The 19,522-nt window shown below is 43.5% G+C and overlaps 1 protein-coding gene across 1 annotated transcript in view; it reads left to right on the forward strand.

Annotated features, from left to right (window-relative positions):
- The first annotated feature begins 11,485 nt into the window (after nucleotides 1-11,485).
- WDR17 (WD repeat domain 17) overlaps nucleotides 11,486-19,522 on the forward strand; it is a 197,716-nt gene continuing 189,679 nt past the window's right edge. The window contains exons 1-2 of the mRNA XM_088448511.1: nucleotides 11,486-11,545; nucleotides 12,019-12,105. The gene's annotated coding sequence lies outside the window, so the exon portion shown is untranslated. The remainder of the gene's footprint in view (nucleotides 11,546-12,018; nucleotides 12,106-19,522) is intronic.

A 19,522-nucleotide genomic window follows, 5' to 3' on the forward strand; every position in this document is an offset into this window, starting at 1 on the left:
CTTGGCACTACTTTGTTGATGCACGTGCGGCTACTGCGCACACAATTCACAAACACAGAAAATAATTTTTTTTTGGTTTGGACTGGAGTGTACTTTCGGGGGTTACAGCACCCTTTAACGGTCAAGCCAGCCGGCCCTTTACTTATGACACAGGCATACTCTTGGCACTACTTTGTTGATGCACGTGCGGCTACTGCGCACACAATTCACAAACACAGAAAATAATTTTTTTTTAGGTTTGGACTGGAGTGTACTTTCGGGGGTTACAGCACCCTTAACGGTCAAGCCAGCCGGCCCTTTACTTATGACACAGGCGCACGCTTGGCACTACTTTGTTGATGCACGTGCGGCTACTGCGCACACAATTCACAAACACAGAAAATAATTTTTTTTTAGGTTTGGACTGGAGTGTACTTTCGGGGGTTACAGCACCCTTAACGGTCAAGCCAGCCGGCCCTTTACTTATGACACAGGCGCACGCTTGGCACTACTTTGTTGATGCACGTGCGGCTACTGCGCACACAATTCACAAACACAGAAAATAATTTTTTTTTTGATTTGGACTGGAGTGTACTTTCGGGGGTTACAGCACCCTTAACGGTCAAGCCAGCCGGCCCTTTACTTATGACACAGGCGCACGTTTGGCACTACTTTGTTGATGCACGTGCGGCTACTGCGCACACAATTCACAAACACAGAAAATAATTTTTTTTTTGGTTTGGACTGGAGTGTACTTTCGGGGGTTACAGCACCCTTAACGGTCAAGCCAGCCGGCCCTTTACTTATGACACAGGCGCACGCTTGGCACTACTTTGTTGATGCACGTGCGGCTACTGCGCACACAATTCACAAACACAGAAAATAATTTTTTTTTTGGTTTGGACTGGAGTGTACTTTCGGGGGTTACAGCACCCTTAACGGTCAAGCCAGCCGGCCCTTTACTTATGACACAGGCGCACGCTTGGCACTACTTTGTTGATGCACGTGCGGCTACTGCGCACACAATTCACAAACACAGAAAATAATTTTTTTTTGGTTTGGACTGGAGTGTACTTTCGGGGGTTACAGCACCCTTTAACGGTCAAGCCAGCCGGCCCTTTACTTATGACACAGGCGCACGCTTGGCACTACTTTGTTGATGCACGTGCGGCTACTGCGCACACAATTCACAAACACAGAAAATATATTATTTTTTTAGCACTTGGGGGGAGCACCCCTGATGGACAGAGCACCCCCTGGACAACACTACAGCACCCCTTTAGGACTGGGACACTGCACAGGACTTTGGAGTGGACACAGCCCCTATGGAGAACTGACTGCACAACACAGTCCAGCCAGCCCCTATGGACTTTGAAGTAGTGGACACAGCCCCTATTAACAACAGCAGCACAGCACAACACAGCCAGCCCCTATGGACTTTGAAGTAGTGGACAACAGCAGCACTACACTACACTACACTACACAGCACTAACTCCCACCCTCCCTCTTCACTGTCCACAGCCGAGTGAGAAAATGGCGCCGACGCGGGTACCTTATATAGGATCCAAAACCCGCGAGACTCGGAAGGCGGGATGATGACGTTTTGCCTCGATGTCAGATCCGAGTCAGGCGGGAAAAGTCGAGCCTGACTCGGATCGGACTCGGATCGGGGGGGCTCGGGGGGGTTCGGATTTCAGAAATCCGAACCCGCTCACCCCTAGTATATATATATATATATATATATATATAAATTTGGGTCAGGCACCCCCCCCCGGTAGGGTTAGGTTTAGGCTGCAGGAACAGGGGCGTTAGGCACTTACAGGGGGGGTTAGGGTTAGGCACTAGGGGGGAGGTTAGGGTTTGGCACCCCTAAGGGAGGGTAAGGGTTAGGGTGGGTTAGGGTTAGTGTTACTTACCTTAATCCCCTGTCGGGATCTTCACTGGTGCCGGTCTTCCAGTGTCAGGATTTGAACCGCCGGACATAGGACCAGCGCTATTTCATACCATTCCCGCTGAACTGCAGTGCCCACTGAGCTGGCATAGGAGTCGCAGGTGAAGTCTTTGGCTACCAGAGATGCTGAAGCATTGATCCCTGACACACACACACACAATTCCACTTTAATCTTTAGTTAAGATTTCTGAGGTATTAGCCATGAACTCTTAACCTATATGGTGAATTCAGCTGAAGTCACTGTGTCAAAGACTTAGGGCCTGACTCAGAGTTGGGAATAGAGAGAGAGATAGCACATAACTTTGTACCTGGGCAAACCATGTTGCAATGCAAGGGGTGTAAATACATATTTTTTTCTTGCATGTAATGTAAATACTGGCTGCTTTTGCATGTAGCTCACAAATACTGCACAGCTTTATTAGTACACTGCACTTTAGACGTCAGTTGGACACTTCTCTCCCAAATCTAAATCTCTCTGCACATTTTAAATCTGTCCCACCTGCAGTGCAGCATGGTTTCACCAAGATGATCAGTTGAGAGAGAGAGATCTCTCTATTCCCAACTCTGAGGGCTTCATTCAGACCCGCTCGCAAGTGGGTTGATGCTGGGGGACTGCGCACAGGAGGCTAGGTAAAAAAAAAAAAAAAGTGCCCGTCCTGATTCAGTGGTAGCGCTCGCTTTTTGCGAGCGCCTCTGAATCAGGCCGTTAGTTACGTATTGTGTACTGCACATTTCTAAAAACACAAAATTGTGTACATTTAAAACAATTCTATACCAGTTCTAATTAAAATTATGACAGTATTGATGTGTCATTGCATTTATCCTCCTACACAACATATGTACATTCATTCCTAAAACAGAAATAAAATAAAAAAATACCTCTAAGTAGCTACAGTATGGCTGGGGATATACTGTAGTATTGTTCAAATAACATTTTACATTCTTTATAAAGAGAAAATGTCTGTTGTGAAAAACAGTTACTTAGTACAATCTCATAGGAATAGGGCTAAGACTTCAGCTGCATTAAACATATGTGCTGCATAATCTTCTTTCCGGATTCATAGTTTCTTCCAGTGTACCACATTTGTCAGTAACAGAAAATAGAGAGTAGTAAAAAACAAATATGATGCTATTTAAAAACACCTAAATTCACATCATGTATAGGACACCAATAGTTTGGGACATAGAATGCAGGCGCACACTCTAGGCACTAAGAACAATGATCATCAAAATAATTCTGATAAACTCTACAATTAACATGGAGTATAAGTGAGGTTCTTATTACATGTTTGGCCAAAAATGTTTGCCCATCCACGATGTCAAGGTGAACCCCTATAAGATGGGTCCCTAACATCCCTAATACTAACACACTAAGTCAAATTTATCCAGGACTTACCTGTAATAGTGCCCATTCTAATATGTAGACAGAGATGTAGGAACCTGGGCTGGTGATTAAAAACACCTAAGGGCAGATGGGTGGGGTGCAAATTCCAAATAGGAGGTGTCTCAACCTCCAAGTGTACAATATATACACAAATATAGTGGAAAGGGGGAGGGGGCTTGGACTGCACACCCTAATTTTAAACATAACAAGAGGTGCTGCCATGCTGAGACTTGTAGTACAATGAAGGGACATAGAATTAAGGCGCACACTCTAGGTACTAAGAACAATGATAGTCAAAATAATCCTGATAAACTCTACAATGGTGGATGGGCAAACATTTTTGACCAAACATGTACTAAGAACCTCACTTATACTCCATGTTATACCTCTTTTCCACTGGCCAAAATACCCAGGTTTTTGCCGTGTCAACCCTGTAGCGGCTCAGTGGAAAAGGGTCCTAGGAAAAAATCCTGGTTGATTGATCCGGTATTTCTTCCCTGGTCTCGAGCAGGGTTTTACGTGGGTAAAACCCTGGTCAGGCTCAGTGGAAACAGGTAACCCGGGTCGGACCCGTTTCCAGCATGGTGATTGTGTGTCATTTGGGAGCTATCTGTGACAGCTGTCACCGGGAAGGGAGAGTATATATTTTAAGATTCTTTCTAGAGGAAACGACACATTTTTGCATTGTTATTATTTCTATGTATGCATGAAAAAGCCGGGTTCGGTGAATAACAAAGAAATGTGCTACACAGAACATCTACAGTACAAAGAAAAATACTATACATCTGAAGATAAGTATTTTTCTTGTGTACTTCTCTTGTGACAAAAAAGACATCGCTGGTTTTCTCCACACTCTACAATTAGTTGTTCAGGGAAAGATTACAGCCTCTCCGTATGGTCCGGGCCGTTTTTCTGCATCGGCGCCGCAGTGGAAATAGGGTAAATCCTGGGTCAGACTCGAGAGTTTTGGTGGAAAAGTGGTATTACGTATTACTCAATTTTTTCTAGATGCTTTTACTTTCACTTTTTTGGTATTGCTTTTCATATAGTTACTGTCCATTTTTCAATTTGCTATAATTCTATTATTTTTTTATTTAGAAGAAGTATATTACTTTTATTTCATTGTTTTCTTTTAGAAGAAAATAACTGTATGCAAATAATTAAATTACAAATGAATCAATGGGAAAACAATAAAAGCATATTATACAACCTAAATAAGTCAAACAGGGCCACAGCAAGCTCAAATCCTTACTACATGTTGACAGGCCCGCCAAGAGCCGTGGCGGGCCCGGGTAACAGGGGGCATGGCCTAATATCGGGAGCTATGGCCACGCCCCCTTCCTGGAAAAAATAAAGCTTTGCGCACTGGGGAGGGGGGCGCTCTGAACCCCTTAGCCTTGCTCAAAGCCAGGGGGGGGCGCGATCAGTCACCACGAGCTCAGCAGCCACGAGCAGTCTCCCACTGCAGCTCAGCACATGCTGTGTGCTGGGCTGCTGTGAGGGGGGGGGCGGCGCTGGACCCGGGCCCACGCCGGGCCCCTTAGGAAGCCCGGGCCCGGGTAATCTGTACCAGCTCCCCCCCTCTCGGATCCCCTGTATGTTGATGCAAAAATGCATAATTTTAGCTCCTAATGATGTGTAGAGCCCGCGCCTGCCCCCCCTAGTGACATAGAAGCCCAGCCCTGCCCCCCAATGTAGCCAGCTGCATCTCCTCTCTGGGCTTCTCCCGAAGAGGGGATGAAAAAGTAGGCAAGTACTGTATATTTACCAATCGATAAGTAAACACAAAACAAATCATTGGATAATAAAAATAATCACAGAGTACAAGTAATGAGTAAATGCATGTATACACAATATGGGAAGGAGCAGGTATAGCTACCAACTTTGTAGATTTAGGACTCACTGGGCATTGGGAAATAAGGCATATAGAGATTGTAAATGTTGCATTTTGAACTTTAAAATTGAGTTGTGAATGTATGATGAAGACCTCCAGGGCTGGATGTACTAACACTAAAATGCTGTCAAACCGCAGAAACTGCTGTTTTTGGAGGATTGACTGCATTTCTCATAGGTATAAATAAATGGTGGTGCCTAATTTGAAGCCTATGGGCTTCTTTTTGGATAATTCCCCAAGAGTTATCCAATAGTGTCCCTTCCGATGTTCTCCGCAGAGCAGATTGGGCATGTGCTGGCCAACCGCCACACATGCGCAGAAGGACTCCTAGGTCATAAACCCAGAAGTCCTCACACAGCTCTTGTACAAGGGCTGATTGAAAAGTAATGAGACTGATATTTTTATTCAGAATCAGGTGACTCCACAGGATCTGAACATATTTATTTCTCAAAGTAGCGTCTTTCAGATTCAATAAATGTTTTGCAGCATTTCAACAACGATTCAAAGACGTGCAGGAGACTCTTTTGTGACATCACTTTTAGTGTTGCAGCTGTGGCTTTTTTTACTTCATCATCTTTTCAGAACTGCTTTCCTGCGGTTGTTTTTTCAGGGTTGGGAATGCCCAGAAATCACAGGGCGCTAAGTCTGGGTCCAGTGCTGTTCCATTAATTTCAGTCAGTGCTGCCAATGCAACAGCAGCAACACGTGGGCATTGTCTTGGAGCAAAAACCACTGTTTCATCAGCAAATTTGGTCTTTTATTCCTCATGGCTCCACACACATGGGTTTTCAGGACATTTGCATAATAGTCACCATTAATTGTCTGTCCACGGGGAACCCAATGCTGTAGGATCATACCATGCACATCAAAGAACAGCAGAAGCATGAATTTACATTCCAAAGGAATCACAAGGAATTTTTGGGGCGGAGGTGAATTTGTGTGTTTCCATACTCTGGTCTATTGTTTGGATTCCGGATAATAATGACGAAACCATGATTCGTCACACGTCACAATCGATGTCAGGATATCGGGTATCCTCTCCAACATTCAAATGGTGTTCTTGACCGATTCCTCTTCTTATCGCATCTGCTCTTCTATGAGATTTCTGGGTACCCATCTGGCACACACGCGATGCATTTTCAGTTCCTTTGTCACAATATGCTGAACCCCTTTGAATAAGATTCCAAGTGAAGCTCAAAGTTTGCGTAAAGTCAACCTTCTGTCATTTTGAAACATCTCCGAAGTTTTGGCAATATTGACATCTGTTACTGCGCTGGGTGGTCTCCCAGAATGCGCTTCGTCAGTCACTCGCGTATTACCCTCTTTGAAGTGCTTCTGCCACCAAAACATTGCAGCACGGCTAATTGTTTATCCACCATATGCTTGCCGTTACATTTCATTATTTTCATTCACGCTTTTTCCAAGTTTAACACAAAATTTAATCACAGATCTCTGACGTAATTTCAGACACGTCTTTCTCATCCGCCATGACAAAATTATGATGTCATCAACAAGTGCTACTGTGTACGCCAATCAAGTCCTTTTAGGCATGACGTGGGTCATCAAGGCTCGTTTTATGCCTTTCAGACATAAGCCGGGGCACTGTCCCAGGAATAACCCTAGTCGATTGCAGGGACTGTCAACCCGGATCAGACCCTTTCATACTTAAGCAGGACCTGGGTTGACTCGCTGTGCCCCAGCAAATACCCAAGTTTTTCCTTATGTCTCAAAGGAGTATTATGTGAGTACATTCAGTGCGATTCGAAGAGGAATAATTTGTGCTTAGCTACTATACAACATAAATTATACAGGAACAAATGTGAAGGACACAGATATAAAAGTTATTTACAGATACATAAAATGAGAGAAAAGTAGTATGTTGCAGAATCTACTTTTGCTGATTTGTATCCATCCAAATGTGCTATACTGTAACTCTGCACCAAGAAAGACAAAAGGGCAACAGGGGAATGTGACTAATACAAAACTTAAACCAACAAAAGAGAACATTTTGGACAGGTAATACACAGTGCTAAAAAGATATTTAACAAGAGAGGAGAACAAACAAAAAAAACCATACCAATGTACATATCAATTACCATAGTTGGACTAGTGGGTATGAATGAGGAAACAAATATAAAGAGAATGATAGGGCATAAGCAGAAGCAAGCCATTTAAATAACAGCAAAACAGAATGGCTGCCGCCACAGCATCTAAAGACTGCAGGAGATAGACGGCAGCTTCCCAAAAGGCTTCCAAAGATGGATATACAATACAAGATAATCACTGGCACTGACTAGTATAGTGTATATAATGTATAGTGTATATAAATGTGACTTGCTTAAACACCTTAAATGTGGATAAATAATACCCTGTATCACCAGGACATTGTCCAAAGAACAACATCCTTCTTTACTCACTTTACATGAGGTCTGATCCAGCCTTCACTGCATATGGGTCCGATGTTACCGATTATTGTATAAGGGGAAGTGGGCGTCCTTATGTTAGGCTGCGATCTCAATGCGAATGCAATTATTTGCATATCACTGCTGATATTAGCAACTGCATTGCGTTCGTATTAGCAGAATAGCGATCCTTGCTGAATCAGGCCCTTAGGAGCTGATTCAGACCCGGACGCTAAGAAGCGTTCGCTCGTAACTAGCCGATGTTCGCATTGTGCGCATATGAATGCATCGCAGTGCGCAAACCAGTACGAAAGATCAAGAAGCGTTTGCTCGCCGAGCATAGACAGCCTAGCAGAGTGAGTGACAGGAGAAGCAATTTGTGGGTGGTTACAGGGACAGGACACTAGAAACAGGGGAGTGTAGATGTGCACGCAAGCGTGCCTGACCAAAACAACGCCGAATCAGAGGCGTGCATAATTAACTGGCAGCGTCATGGTACACGTCACCTGGTTGTATTTAACACTGAAGTGATCGCAGAGCTTGAGGTAGGGTATAGTCTACCTCAAGCGCTGCGTTTGCTTCCGAAGGTGCCCAATGTACCGATAGTTGCATACACTTCCTGGAGATGACGTGCATTAGTGGGCATCTTAAGACAGGCTGGGGGGCGTCTGCATACACAAAGTGATCGCACACCAAGACATAGTGGGCATGCTTATGCCTTGCCATGCGATCGCCAGCTGTGCCGTCACTTAGCCGAATTTGCATACGCTAGGAGCGAAAGAATGCTTCTAGCGAGCGAGTCTGAATGAGCTCCTAAGTTCCTATAACAGAGAAGGACTAATTTAATAGAACAAAGTCACATAATAAATACAAACACTGAGTTTATCACTTCATCAAGCCCCAGGACCGCCAACATCACGCAGGAAATTGCAGGAATGTTGGAGTCTAGCCTACGCTGTAAGTGAGTTTGACAGACTGTCCGACATTCCAGGAGAGTAGTTATGTAAGTATATATCTAGTTGCTAATACTTTTCAAGCATAGCTGGAAATGATTTATATGTCAATACAAAATAACTCTTAGATTTTTACTTTTGAAGGAACTTTTCTATTAGGAATGAATAACTGCACCATCGGGACCTATGCCAAAATCTAGCAAGGGCCCAATGATTCCAGTACACTACTACGGGGGCCCCTGCTCTGCTATTCTGAGAATGTGCTGATGCTGATGCTTCAGTTCCAGCTCCAGTATCAGTAGCAGCCCTGACAGAGGAGGTAGCTCCATCACTGATCCCTAGATGGTCAGTGGTCCCTAGCTGGTCAGTGATCCCTAGCTGGTCAGTGGTCCCTAGCTGGTCAGTGGTCCCTAGCTTTTATTCATTGTGTTTTGAAAATGTGGCTCCCACAGGGCTTATAGATGCCTCATTGTAAGTGGGTCAGGTTAGAGACTGAGCTGGGATCCTGCATATTGGTGTAAATAGCAATTTGCAAACAGAATTTTAATTTACATATTATGACACAAAACGATCCAAATTTGGCGAACATAGGGCCTGATTCAGGTGTACACAAATGCCATCACAGCAGCGATCTCACAAGGATTCGCAATTGCAAAAATATGCTAATTAGCCAGTCACCGTCCAGTGCTTAGCTATGCCCACTGAAAGCATCTAACATCTGCCGCTCACGCACAAAACTGGAAACATTGGCCTTCTGAGTAGGTATAAGTTGTCGCAGACATAGCAGGTTTCCAGACATGCAGAGGGCTCTCATGCTGCGGATAAGAACTCAGTGACTAATTTATGGATGACCAGAAAACCGCGTTTAAACAGTTCAACGCCTCTGCATTTTTCTAGCCACCCCCCGGTACCTCACCCAAACGCTGACTAACTGTCACTCACTTTGCAAATTAATCCTCTGTGCGAGTGTAATCGCAAAACTGCGCATGTGCAGTACAGCTCACACACATGCGCAATGGCTAACAATCACACAATCTGCGCAAATATCGGCATTGCATCCACATCTGAATCAGGACCATAATTGCTGGGTCTTCATACAACCCTGCTACAGATAGGAATATGTCCAGTTCATTCTGCTTGTAGTACACAAGTTCTGCAGGATGACAGAGATCCAAATACTAGTAAAAAAATCGCATCTGATTTTTGTAAGGCCACGTCCAAATCAGAATGCCAGCTTCACTTCCACAATTTAGAATATTTGCTTAAGAAATATCTGTATTGGAGTGAAGAAGATATAGAACTACACTTTCACATGCGGCTCCTCCTCAAAGGCCACTCAGCAGGAAATCTGTCCCCTCTATAAACTAAGAAGAAGCAAGCTTGGACTGGGCCACTGGGGATTCGGGGGATTCCCCACTGGGCCCCGCTGTTTCTTAGTCAAGTCCTCTATCATGGGAGGGCATGGCCTAGCGCTGGTCATCGGCGCTAGTTTTTTACTGTGTGGGTGCGTTCGGTGAGCGGCAGTCTCTCTTTACTGTGTGCTCTGCTGCAGGGAGGTCACTGTGTGTGGGCAGTAGCTGGGTAGAGCTATATGAGAGCTGTTAGCTGGGTAGAGCTATATGAGAGCTGATGGTATGGCAGAGCTGCTGGCACTGTACTGTGTGTGTGTGATCGCTCTGCAACAAGTGTATCTGTAGATTTAGTTTTATAGCATGTCTACCCCATTATCCTTTCTGTATGGACCCCACATGCTTAATATGCATAAGGTGCCGTTTAAGGGCAGCCAGGTAAACTATTACTTTTCAATATAAAATGTTTCTGAGTCTGCTGGTATAGAATTAAACTGCTATAAACTACAGGAGGTGCAGCTGTGAAACTGCATTGGTGGCTTAGAAGTCACCAGCATTACATGACTGATGATCCTTTTTTATTGTGTTGCTTTTATAGGAGTTTGGGTAGTTATATTCCCATACTTTGCACATTGGATCGTGCTCTCTGGTGGCCATTTTATTGTATCATGTCCCAGCTCCAGGGAGATTCCAGTAACACGGCATTGGTGTCTGTAAAGTAAGTGGTGCTCTGGTATCCAAGCATTTGTGGTCAATTAGGATTGGTTGCCAAATGCGCAGTTTGGTTCCAGATTCCATTTACGTGTAGCCCTGCAGGGTTGGACTGGCCCACAGGGGTACAGGGAAATTTACCAGTCAGTCCCACTGCCTGAGTCCTGCACCCCTCCTCAAGGGACACCATAATGTCGACATCCACACATATCGACGTGATCAAAATGCTGCCGTGTTCATTATATCGACATTTTACGTCAATAGAACATTTTAATGTTCTATTTAGGCTTTGGTATGTCAACATTCTGACTTCCGACATGTAAAATGTCGACATAATGAACATGTCAGCATTTTTACCATGTTGACATTTGTGGATGTTGATATTTTACATGTCAACATTTTGACCATATTGACATTCTGTACATAAACATATCATACCACACCCGTATAAATTTGCCATTATTTACCATCACAAAATGTTGTGACATGCTAAGTATCAATAAATGTATTATAAAATAAAAGTACTATTAAACTCTAGTACTGTTTAAGTCTAAGGATCTACAACACTTCAGAGCTAAACAAACAATAAGTACATTATTACTATCGTGTTTGTGTGTATAATGTGGAAACTTCCTGCTGAGAGCAGAATGCAGTGTAGCCCATCTGTGCATGGTGTTACAGTACTGTATGTGTGAGTAGGAAGAGATGAGTTAATAGGGATGCTACAGTCCCCAGTGGTACAGACAGCCTCTCCCTCCAATCAGATGCTTGTAGGTCAGGGTGTGTGACTGTGACTCGCTCAGTGGGTGTGTTGGTAGCTGGCTCCTTGGCCTGGTTATTGCAGATAGCTGAGTGCTGTGTATGTGCAGCTGCTGCAGACCAGTGTCTATTGCACAGCGACGGCAGGAACCCGGGGAAGGAGGTGAGTGATTGTCTGCTGCATGTACTTGGGGCATAGTGTTACCTGTACCATGATATGTCCGCCTCTATGACTGTCCCATCCCATCTAATGTAGCTCTAAGCAGTAGCTTGTAATGCCTATCTGGCTGTGGTTACATTGTAAATACTGACTAGGAATTGTGTCTGTGTGTATTATCTGTAATTAGGGAGTGAATACTTGGCTGGGCGGTTATGTACTGTATCCCTGTCCTGGTACAGCTGCTTAGCACTGTATAACTGTTACATTACAGAACTCTTCAGATACCATTCGGTGTGTGCATTAGGGTTAAAATGTAGCCTATCTCTGCTTTTGGGTTGTTTTAACGTAGACAGCGCGTGAGCTGTGGATGATCCTGGCTGTCAGGCTGGACATTTCTGCATGCATGTCTCTACTGTGCCCTCGTAACAGTAATGTATAATGGATATTGACGGTTCTGTTCTTGAAACACGTTTCAGCACCTACCTGCTGTCCAGCTGGTTCACAACGGCGACAAGAGCACCGCCACTGGCTGTATTTGGTACTGCACCCCGTCCAGAAAACAGGTAGGATGTTACTGTACGCTCACTTTGATTCAATGGCACCATGGAGTTCATTGTTAATATAATGTCGTTTGTGAAGTAAGCTACTAATATGGGTATTCAATATGGAGCGAAAACGCCGTTTCTGCGAGGTTTTCGCTCGGATGACGTCATTTTCGCCGGTTTGACTTTTACATCGTATTCAATTTCAAAGACTTTTCGCAGGTTCGAAAAGTCTTTGAAAAAAAACGAGGATAACTTTTCACCACTGAATAGGTGGTGAAAAAAAGTGCAGAATTGGGGTTTAGGGGTGCAGGCTTAAAAAAAATAGCCTGCATCCCTGGTAATGTCATTTTAAAATAAACTGTGTCAAAAAAAGTTTGAAAAAAAAATAGGGACAACCCAAAAAAATTAATTAAAATTTGTGGTGAAAAAAAAAATGGGAAAAAAGTGTTTCAAAATAGGGAAATAGGTTCAGGGCTATTCTGCAAATATGCGGCAGGTGTTTTCTAGAATAGGCTATTAGCGGCAGGTGCACAATTGCAGAATTTTTAAATAAAGACTTTAGTGACTTAAAAATATGCTAGTACCCATTTTCATGTACCCCATATTTGATGGGACCACTTAAAAAAATGAAGAAAAAAAACCTAAGTGCTCTTCTGCAACACTTCTCCAATGTCGGGAAAAAAACACCTGCCACGGCTATTTAAAACCCCGACTCTCATTTGCAGGCTAAAACAGTGGTACCCATAGTGATCCCCCATGTTTTTACAGCTTTAAGGGGGTCCTACAATTTATTCCAGGTAAATTTGTGGGTTTTTTCACCGATCCAACTTTGCCGGGTCCCGTTTTCGTAGCTTTTAAATTGAATACGGGGATAAAGCGGGCACGCGCCTGATACTTTATCCCAGTTAAATCTCTGATGTGGAGTGAAAAGTCCAGCACAGACTTTTTGCTCCCATATTAAATACCCCTGTATATGACATATGAATTTTTCGGACTGTATATTAGATCATATTGCAATGCTCTTCATATTCAATACAATAAATGATTGTGAAAGTGTATTTCTGAATTTAGAAATGCAATTGTGCCGCAGGTGTTAAGTGTGATCACTAAAAAAAGCCCAAATTGTGTACTTGTGCAAAGCTGAAACTATTGTAAGGTGCTTGACTGTCAGCACCAATAGCTTATGTGCAAAGTTTACTTCTGGCACATGTCATATACATTTACACCAAATGTTTCAAACATTTGTTTTGCTTGTGAAATACACATTCACTATTAAGCTTCAATAAAACTAAAACTAAAACTAGAACAATTCTCCATCTTGATTATAAAAAACAATGGGTTAAACACGCACGTGGTAACAATATACAGTACAGTAGGTACTAGCAATGAAAAAGGCTCCTATCAGCAGTACATTCATAATCAAGGGAAGTGAATTGGTTAGTATAGGTGTTACTTTCATCATTATCGTGTATTTGTAACTTTCCTTGATCTCTTGCAAATTATATAAATTTCACAGGTGTATGTATCTGTGCTGGTCTTGACATGTTCACATTTGTACAGACATACCATTACTATGCTTGGCCTAGGTTAGAATGCGCTCCCCTCCCCAATCCTGCCTTTCCAGCCACAAGCGTGTGTAATACCCCTTTCACATCGCAATGGCCGGGTCGCATCTAGGATTTGTACACGCTTCAATCCCGGGTGTGACCCGGTGGAGACCCTTTTCAGACTGGCGGCCCGACCTGGCAATAATGCCGGGTCGATGTAGTCACTCGCTGCTGAGCCGGCACTTGGAGATGATCTCATCTCCGAGCGCTGGCTCTCCCTATGTAGTGATCGGGACCCAGGTTGCCTCGACCCAAGGTTACCCATTCACACTGTACGGCGAGCCATGTTGAACTCGTGCTCAACCCTGCTCATTACCCAGGTTGAAAAATTCCGGGTCGCTCGACCCGGGTTATTTCAACTGGCCCCTTTCACACTGCACAGCAACCCGGGTTATTTGCTGGCAGTGTGAAAGGGGTATGATTGTCAAAACCATGGAAATCTTAGTAGATAATCAGTGTGTAACTGATTTTCTGGGCACGCACAGAGCAATTTTACATAAGTGACACTATGCTAACTGATATAGGTCTGCATGTAAAGCATATCATTAACCAGATCTCTTTAAGTGTCATGTAGTAGAGATTATTAGATTTATTTTGGTTTGGAATGGGATGCCATCGCTCAGGATCCCGGCGGTCAGAATCCCGATGCCGGAATCCAAACAGGGTTAGGATACAGACACCTATCGGAAACTAACCTAATCCTACCCCTACCCCTAAACCTAACATACCCACCCGCAGCCTACACATAACCTCCCCCCACCCGCAGCCTAAACCTAACTTCCCCCCTAGTACCTAACACTAACCCTTCCCCTAGTGCCTAACCCCTAACCCTCCCCCTATCCCCAGTACTTACAGACGGGATGCCAGCAGTCGGTATGCTGGCGCTGGGACCTTCTGACTGGTTTAGGGATTATGGCGCTAGCATTCTGAGCTCCAGCATCCAGATCACCGGGATTTAGACTACCTCCAATTTATTTTGCAGTTTGTGTAACAACTCTGGATTGCAAATAATGTTTGGTGCTTTCTCACATCTTCCTTTCTCCAAAATCAGACTTACTTTTGTGGGTCTTTCTTTTCCTGGAGCACATTACAGATGATTTGTAATGCAATATTTTGTATTTAATTGTTAATATATTACAGTGGAAAGTAGAAGGTACAATGACCTTGTAGATCACAAATACACAGATTGGAAGTTGTTCAAATTAATTTAAAGGCCAAGACAAATGCTTGAAAGGGGTTATCTAGACAGAAAAACACTAACCCTAAGCAACGGGAGTCCCTTAATAGTGTCATACATTGACTTGTGTTTTTAAATTGAGTTAACTTACCATGAGGTATTCCAAGAGCCTCCAATGTTACACTACAAAGACCAGTACTCAATGCCACATTTGCCTCTTAGACAATGAAACAAATAATGGACATTGCTCAAATTAAATTGTAGTCTAAAGGTGCCTACACACTAGGTGATTTTTTTACACGATTTGGCCAATTCTGACGAATCGTGATGACAAATCGTGTAAAATATGCTAAAATCCACTCACGATCACAATGCCGTTGCGCGTCCCCGCAGGTCGTACAGTGCATCTTCAGATCTGCCGTGCTGTAGGGCAGATCTGACAATCTCAGTCACGATGCACAGGAATAGTTAGGAGGCACGATAGATCATTTGTCACGTTGGACAGATTTTAACACCAAATCGTGCCCACGACTGCCGGGGAGTTGCTGGGGAGAGTTTAAGGGGAAATCGGACACATCGTCGGATCGTGAGCACATCGCCAAATGTGTAGGCACCTTTAAGACAGGGTCTTGAAAGGGAAGTGTTATTGTACAAAAATCCCCCTAGCACACTGCCAAAAGCCGGTAAAAAGGTATTATTTTATATGCAAATAAATACATAGTCAAGATAATCTAATTAAATAGTAGAAGGTTTTTAGGTAAGTGTGGATTCGATTATTTTATATGTGTAAAAAATAATACAAAACAAGGTAGAAAAGTAAATATCCACTTGCATTTAAAAGTGACCTTTGTATTGCATTTTAGTTTGTAAGAATAAATGTAATCACAGACCAAGGAGTATAATTATGAAAAGGCTGCTATAGCCAACCACTGCTTCTCAGCAGATTTAACCTCAAAATTTAACGCTGCACTAATATTAAGTGCAAAGTTTGGCATGTTATCCACTTAATATTAGTGCTGCTTTAAATTTTATGGTCAAACTCGCAAAGTAGTGGCAGCTTGAAAGAGCAGCCTCTACCTAAATATACCATCAAGGTGCAATGTGCTTTCTGATGTCATACTCTCATAACACATTCCCATTGAGTTCAAACTTACATAATAATTTTTTCTTGACTGCAAAGCTGAAAATCAGATTAATTCTCTGGAAGGAGACAACCTATCAGTTTTTAAATTCTGTTATTGAATTTGCCATTTCATCACCCGCTGTTATAAAGAATTCCACAGCTTAACTATCATTGCAGTATCCCTTTGTACAGACCATGATGAAATTGCCTTTCATTTACATTTAATGACCCCATATCCGCTGTATGATCATTGCTAAAATCTGTGTATTGACCATTAATATTTGGAAACACATTAATATGCCCATCTTTATGGCATCTTTTATCCTAAGTAAACAAATCTAGTTTGTCTAACACCTCTATGGGCGGGAATTAAGTGCTACCGACAGCTCTGCTGCCGGCCCCTGGGGGAGGGCGTGGCCAACATGGGGCGGTGTGGCCAGACCCCCTCCTTACAAAAAGAAACCTGTGCCGCACAGGGTGGGGGGCGCCGATGACAATCGCTCCCCTTTCATATAACGCAGGGAGAGAGAGAGGACTGGGCTGGGGAGAGAGGCTGCTGCAGCAGCAGTCAGTCATCTCTCTCCCTGCCCGAAATACTGCATCGGGGGGGCAGGGGTTGCAGGACTCCAACAGGACTGGGCCCAATACCCAATCCCCCCTCTCCCCCTGGCACCCCTGGACGGGATGTACTAAGGCTAAAATGCAGGCAAAACTCCCCAAACTGCCATTTTCTGAGTTCTGGCCACACTCTCCATATGTACCATGCTCTGGAATGTGATACTTTACAAGTGCCATAGATGGCGTTGCCTAATAGAATCTGATCTCACACAGTGTCCCACACGGAGCGCGCTTTCCTAGTGAAGTGGGTAGGATGGGGACCTTTTACTGGGAATTTCCACGTCCACGAGTAGGGGGCAGAGCTAAAATTATGCAAATCGTGTCATTTAGCCCTGACCCTGCTCACGGACCCACGAATCGCTGCCATTTTTCAGCAGTGGGGGGGCCTAATGACATATACAGTCCGCCCCCGCCCCCCAAAGATGTCACAGAGTCTCCTCCCTGGGGCTTCTCCTGGGGAATAGTACTTCCGGGTCATAAACCCAGAAGTCCTCTCATCGCAGAGAACAGCTCTTTTCGGAAGAGCTGTTCTTTGCAATATTAATTGCAGTATTAGGTACAGTACATACCGGTGTTATTAACGTCAGTATGTCCCTGATAAGTGCCGGGATGTACCCCATGCATAACGCGATGCTTAGTACATCCCATGCTATATAATTTAGACCTTCCATTCCCTATTTCACCCACCATTAACCAAAACTATTAATCTATATGATGATAATGAAATGTTTGCTTTACATGCATTTATCTCCCATGCGCTGTGTCCTGCTACTCAGTTTCTGTCATTCCACTTAATTTATTACAGTTAATATAGCCCAGGAGCATAAATCTCCATTTATCTAAGATAAATTTAATCTTTCTACCACATTTCCATTTTGTTAAAATTTTCCTGTAGCAAATTACTTTCCTGCTTTGTGTTAATAACTCTACATAGCCTTGTGATTTCCGCAAATAAAGACAGTTATATCCTAGACATCGACAAGGTATTTATGGCTTCATTCAGACCCACTTTCAAGCGCACAGCGCTCACAAGCAAGTCGATGTTCCCCCACTGCGCATGCGCTGCCTCTGGTGTGCGCATGCGCAAGACCCGTCCAGCAACGGCTGCTCCATCGCTACAGGTCTCGCTACAATACGGGGAGGCTGTCGATGTCGATTGACAGCTCACCCCATTTTGTAGGCGGGGAGGGGGGGTAGCTGCACAAACGCAGGCATTCCCTTAGGAACGCATGGCATTTGTGGGCGGCCCTACTGACATCACTAGTGATGTCAGTAGTAGACTTCCTGCTCTATTAGAGCAGGGAGTCCACTCGGGCTTGCGAGAGCTGAGACCCTACCACAGGGTCTCCTCACAAGCCCGATAGTCACGATAATCGTGATGGGCTCCAGGCTGCTCGCAAAAGCTGTCACCCACAGCTTAGCGAGCGGCCTGATGAAAAAAAAAAATGCCTATCAGACCAACGAGCGTGTCTGAATAAGGCCCTTAGATTGCTACAGTATGTGGAACAGTATTGAACATTTTTTAAAAATCTAAATAACACTAATTACATTAAGATGCAGTTTGAACTTACAAACTTACCACGTCAAGAAAACTAAACATATTGTTTAGGCGCTATTTTGTTTCTTAGAGGGCTAATGAGACAGGAACCAGTTAGGTCTTTGGTATAAAGCAAAACAGTTGTGTATTGGTTCCTAGTGGACTAGATCTTTTAATGTGTGTATACAGACAAAAAATGTATATTTGAAAGTTATGCTCTTTCTTTATTTTTTGCAATGATTTTCCCACATTATCTTTTGGTGGTGACTAGCACGTTTACCGCAACAATATTACTGGCTGCTGCTGCAAAGTTAATCCAAAGACCAGGTAGTGATCATGGATTTTTTTTAGTGAATAATGACAAGTTGTATGCCTGTGAAACTATTCTCCACTGTATTAATCATTGTCCCCAGATGTGCAGTTTAATCAGCTGAGACTTGTGATCTCTGGTGTCATAAATTTCCTTCCATAAAGAAAAGATTGCAATATCGAATGTTTTCATACTATACCTAGGCACTCTTTTTCTATGGTGGCATAGGTAACCTTGTGATTCCTCTTCCACCTGACTTGGCATAACTCATCCATGCAAGTAACTGTTTGGATTGAAAACTAATTGTGTAATATCAGTTAGGATGGGAGACTGGGCCATAGTTGATATTAGGATCAAGCTTCTCCTCACATTCCATGAACAGTTCTAGTCAGTGCACTCTTTTTGACATTGAGGGATTTGGCTACTATGCTGTATTAGGGTGCAAACATCTTATACTACCCCACAATATCTACAAAAGTTTGGACTAGCTTCTGGTAAACAGGACTGGAACAACTGTCAATGAACTCCATTAAACATGTTCTTCCCCCCACATACCTGGTGACCGATATACTGTACTGTTTATCTACCAGGCCCATCAAACACTTGTTAGGTTGGATGGTAAAGCTGGGATCCTGCATCCTGGGTCTGATTCAGAATGAGAATGAACTCAAAAAGGTTGAATGTAGTGATGGATGCCAACCACTATTGCACCATTGGGATCAGAAGTATCTGTCAATACTGCTCATTTAATGCAACCTGGGTCATGGAATAACTGTTACTCTATTTAACCGGGGGATAATCCACACTCACAAAGTAGTTTTTTGCACCATATTGAAAGTCCATGGGCTATGGGAGGAATAAATGATTGCTATCTGTAACATTTCCAAAGCATATTTAATGTTTCACTGTACATCCAAGGTTACTCTGTAAGAGGTATGGATTTTTTTTTACGGCAAACAGATATATAGCTGTTGCAGTGATTTCAGTATGACTGTAAATTGTGCTAAGATCCCCATGTGCTCCCTTATTTCACCTACTATAATGTCTGAGAAAATCAGGAATT

Source organism: Taudactylus pleione, unplaced genomic scaffold (genome assembly GCF_031769625.1).
Source record: "Taudactylus pleione unplaced genomic scaffold, aTauple2 ptg000021l, whole genome shotgun sequence".
NCBI classification, from domain to species: domain Eukaryota; kingdom Metazoa; phylum Chordata; class Amphibia; order Anura; family Myobatrachidae; genus Taudactylus; species Taudactylus pleione.